The following is a 4,901-nucleotide window of genomic DNA, read 5'->3' as shown; positions in this document are numbered from 1 at the left end:
TTTTTTTGAGACGGAGTCTCACTCTGTCGCCCAGGCTGGAATGCAGTGGCGCGATCTCGGCTCACTGCAAGCTCCACCTCCCAGGTTCACGCTATTCTCCTGCCTCAGCCTCCCGAGTAGCTGGGACTACAGGCGCCTGCCACCACACCCGGCAATTTTTTTGTATTTTTAGTAGAGATGGGGTTTCACCCTGTTAGCCAGGATGGTCTCGATCTCCTGACCTTGTGATCCACCCGCCTTGGCCTTCCAAAGTGCTGGGATTACAGGCGTGAGCCACCGTGCCCAGCCTGTAATTCTATCTTTAATTTTGTTGTTGCTGTTGTTGCTTTCTGGTTTGGGTCGTGCACCATCTTAACTGGTGCATCATCACCTTCTTTTCTGACTGCATTTTGCTTTGCTTCACTTTGTATTTTTGCAGTGGGAGTTGCTAGAGGCAGGCAGGATGGTGGTGGAGAGCACAGTTTTTGAGCCAAACAGAGCTGGACCCAAAGCGTTGCCTCACAGCTCAGCCACACGTGACCTGAGACCGTCCTCAGAGGGAAGGAGGAAATGCATGTGGGGCGCGGAGCAGAGCGCAGAAGGAAACACAGGGCAACTGTTTTCATCGTCATCGTGACAGGCAGGACTTTGTACTGAAGGGAGGACTTCAACGTGGAGGGCTGTGCACACAGGTGACTGACTGTCCCACCTGGCTTACCTGGGGGGAGTGGTGGCTGCTGCCTGCAGAGCCTCCTCTTTTCCTTGCCGGCTTGCCAGCTAAGCCGCAGGAGGCCCACCGTCTGTGGTGATGATCTAATGCTTCCAGTTCCGTAATAATGGCCTCTGAAGATGCACAAAATAGCTGATGTTTGGGCGCCCCCGACGCAGGAAGCATTCGGCACCGTTTCTGGGAACACGAGACATTTAAGTGACTTCCTTGCTGAATATTTCATGATTTACATTAATGGCTTTCTGGTGTTTTTCATAACAAAACTGTCCACATGATGATGGGTTAAAGTGTGGTTATTCCACCCACTCTCGCTGTAAAACACCATCCCCCAGTGCCAGTCCCTGCAGTCCCCCTGCTGGCCCCGTCTCCCCAAGGGCCCACCTCCTCCTAAATGAGGCTCCCTTCCTGTGGGACAGGTGTTACCCATGCATCCAGCAGGCACCTGCATGCAGTAGGGGCTCCAACATGGGGATGGAGGCATTTGTGACAGTTCTGTGCCACAAGGGAGGGCCAAGCCCAGGGACCTGCTACACCAGCCAGCCTGCAAAGTGGCCTGGGGTCTGGGGCTGGAGGGACCCTCCCAAGCCCTGGTCCAGACGTCCCAGCTTTTGAAACACATGACTTGCACATGTCATGACCTTGACGGGTTTGTTTGTGTTTGTTTGTGTTTTGAGATGGAGTCTCGCTCTGTCGCCAGGCTGGAGTGCAATGGCGCCATCTCGGCTCACTGCAGCCTCTGCCTCCCAGGTTCAAGCAATTCTCCTGCCTCGGCCTCCCAAGTAACTGGGACTACAGGTGCACACCACCATGCCTGACTAATTTTTGTATTTTTAGTAGAGACAAGGTGTTCATCATGTTGGCCATGCTGGTCTCGATCTCCTGACCTCAGGTGATCTGCCCTCCTCAACCTCCCAAAGTGCTGGGATTACAGGCGTGAGCCTGGCCTAATGTTTGTATTTTTAGTAGAAATGGGGTTTCACCATGTTGGCCAGGCTGGTCTGAAACTCCTGACCTTAGGTGATCCGCCCACTTCAGCCTCCCAAAGTGCTGGGATTACAGGTGTGAGCCACTGCGCCCAGCCGACCTTGACAGTTTTGAGAGTTGCTGCTCAGGTTTTGTCGGGCATCCCTCAACTGGGCTCTGTCTTTGGTGTTCCTCACAGTTGGACTGGGTGATGGGTTTGGCGGGAAGAGCATGCAGGTGACACACCCTCCCACCACACCACATGGGGGGACGCTGCCAGCATGGCCTTCACTGCCAGTGTTGACCTTGGTCACCTGGCGGAGGAGAGTTTGCTGGCATTTGCTTTGTCATCAGTGACCGCCACTTCTCCCCTTTACTGTCTTCTCTGGAAGATGCCACTAAGCACAGGCCACACTTAAGGGGTGGGGACTCAGGTCCACCTTCTTGGGGAGTATCTATATACATTATTTGGAATTCTGCTTGAGAGATACGTCCATTATCTCCCACTACTTGTTTATTTAATCTTTAATTTACAGCAGAATGGACGCATGTGTCCTTATGTTACACTGTGGGTTATGACCTGGGGTTATGCTATTTTGTCACTCAAGTTGTCCCAGCATTGGCCACCGGGAGCTCTTTTAGTTTGGTTCCTGGGCCCTGTTGACATATCCCCATCTGTTTTCCCTCCGAGAGATTTTAAATACATATTTATAAAATTTTAATTGTGGTAAAGAGCACATAGCATGAAATTTACCATGTTTTTTCTTTTCTTTTTTCTTTCTTTCTTTTTTTTTCTTTTTTTTTTTTGAGGTGGAGTCTCACTCTGTTGCTCATGCTGGAGTGCAGTGGTGTGCTCTCAGCTCACCACAACCTCCGCCTCCCGGGTTCAAGTGATTCTCCTGCCTCAGCCTCCAGAGTAGCTGGGATTACAGGTGCACACCACCACGCCCAGCTAATTTTTGCATTTTTTAGTAGAGACAGGGTTTCGCCATGTTGGCCAGGCTGGTCTTGAACTCCTGACCTCAGATGATCTGCCCGCCTCGGCTTCCCAAAGCGCTGGGATTACAGGCGTGAGCCTCCGCGCTCAGCCCATCTTCACCGTTCTCAGGCACACACTTCAGCGGCATTAAGCACATTCACACTGCTGTGCAAGCATCCCACCATCCATCTCCAGAACTTCCCATCTTGCAAAATGAAAACTGTGTCCCCATTAAACACTAACTTCCTGTTCCCACTTCCCGGACCCTGGCACCCAGCATTCTACTTTCTGTCACTAGGGACTTGATGACCCTAGGGACCTCAAATACAATATTTGTCCTTTTGACAGGCTCTTTTCTGTTAGCATAACATCTTCCGGGTTCATCCATGGACCTTGGAGCATTGTGTAGGCTGGAGTGTGTGCCAGAATTTACTATCTTTTTTTTTTGAAACGGAGTCTTGCTCTGTCGCCCAGGTTGGAGTGCAGTGGTGCCATCTCAGCTCACTGCTAGCTCTGCCTCCCGGGTTCACACCATTCTCCTGCCTCAGTCTCCCGAGCAGCTGGGACTAAAGGCGTCCGCCACCACGCCCAGCTAACTTTTGTATTTTTAGTAGAGACGGGGCTTCACTGTATTACCCAGGATGGTCTCGATCTCCTGACCTCGTGATCCGCCCGCTTCAGCCTCCCAAAGTGCAGGGATTACAGGCGTGAGCCACCGTGCCCTGCCAATTTCCTACCTTTTTAAGACTGAATGTCCTCACGAATTCTTAAATAGTGTGATAATAAGAAATGTCTGTTCCGACTTTGTCCAGGATTCCTGGCACAGGCTCCTAAAATCCTTGGAATCCCTGAGTGACAAGCTTGCCTTTGGGATGCTGACGAGATGGCTGGTGGCTGGGAGCCCCTAGACAGCTTCAGGGTGGGGGTGGTGCCCTGAAGGCCCAAACACTGGTTAGAGGGTTGGAATCTTCAACCCCACCCCCTGACCCTGGGGAGGGGGAAGGGGCTTGAGGTTGAGTTCGTCCCTGATGGTTGATGGTTTGATCAGTCAAGCCTATTTAATAGAACCTCCATCAAAGCCCCTAAATGATAGGGTCCAGGGAGCTTCTGGACTGATGAGCACATCAAGGTGCTAGGAGCGTGTGCCCAGAGAGGACCCGGAGGCCCTGGCCACCCCGCACCTCACCCTGGACATCTCTTCCATCTGGCTGTTCTGGAGCTGATCCTTTCTAATAAACTGGTAGCAGTAAGTAAACTGTTCCCTGAGTTGTGTGAGTCATTCTAGCAAATGAGGAAGAGGTGGTGGGAACCCTCGATTTACAGTTGGTCGGTCAGAAGCAGCGGTGGCCCCAAAGGGAGGCTGGCAGCTGAGGTGGGGGCAGTCCTGTGGGACTGAGCCTGCCTTCGGGGTCTGTGCTAACTCTGGGCAGTTGGTGTCAGCATTGAACTGAATTGTTGAACACCCCGTTTGTGTCTACAGAGACCTGGAGAATTGGTTGGTGTGGAAAATCCACACATTTGGTGTCAGGGTGCCGCAGTGTACAAACACCCCTGAAGCCCTTTTATGGACCACTCCAGGGCCTGCTAGTTTCCAGGAAGTCACCACTCGAGAGGCAGAGGGCAGCAGATGGTGGCAGATGCGGGCACAGGGGCTTCTTACCCATCCCCGCTCCCCTGTGCAGCCAGCTGGGCTGAGAGGGCGAGGTCCTCCTTGGGTGGAGCATTTCTCTGCACACAGCTGTAGTTAGCTCAGTACAACATCACTGAGAGCTGGGAGAACCTGGGCCTTGGGATGAGGAGGGGTCTTAGAGAGATCTTGCACCTTCTCCCTGGTGCAGGGTGGGGGTGGTGGGCAAAGGTGGGACACGGCGATGGGGAAAGCACCCAGCCAGGGCCCCTCTCACTCTGCAGGGGTTGGCATCCAGCCCCATGGTGCCTCAGAGCCTCTCGATATTCCATAACTCAAGTTGTAAAATCATAAAAACCAGAACTATCCAGAGCCTCTTAGAAAAGCCGGGCACGTGCAGTGCAGGCTGGACTTGAAGAACGCAAAATTCACCCTTTCATGGAATGCACAACCTTTCCAGAGGATCCTCACCTGTGCGGGCTGCTGGCCCTTCTTGGAAAGCATTTGACTACCTGAGAGCAGCCCTGGGACACCCCCCATCCCCCCCAGCAGCCCTAAGACACCCCCCCAGAACCCCCCCAGCAGCCCTGGGACACCCCCATCCCTCCCAGCAGCCCTGGGAC

At 53.1% G+C, this 4,901-nt stretch overlaps 1 protein-coding gene across 1 annotated transcript in view; it reads right to left on the bottom strand.

Moving 5' to 3' along the window:
• The window catches only part of UBAC1 (UBA domain containing 1), a 53,658-nt gene that overhangs the window by 41,847 nt on the left and 6,910 nt on the right, over window positions 1–4,901 (bottom strand). The window lies entirely within an intron of this gene.

This window comes from Rhinopithecus bieti, unplaced genomic scaffold, assembly GCF_001698545.2.
Source record: "Rhinopithecus bieti isolate Rb0 unplaced genomic scaffold, ASM169854v2 scaffold_23276, whole genome shotgun sequence".
Taxonomy (NCBI): Eukaryota; Metazoa; Chordata; class Mammalia; order Primates; family Cercopithecidae; genus Rhinopithecus; species Rhinopithecus bieti.
This window is presented reverse-complemented; position numbering and strand designations above follow the sequence as displayed.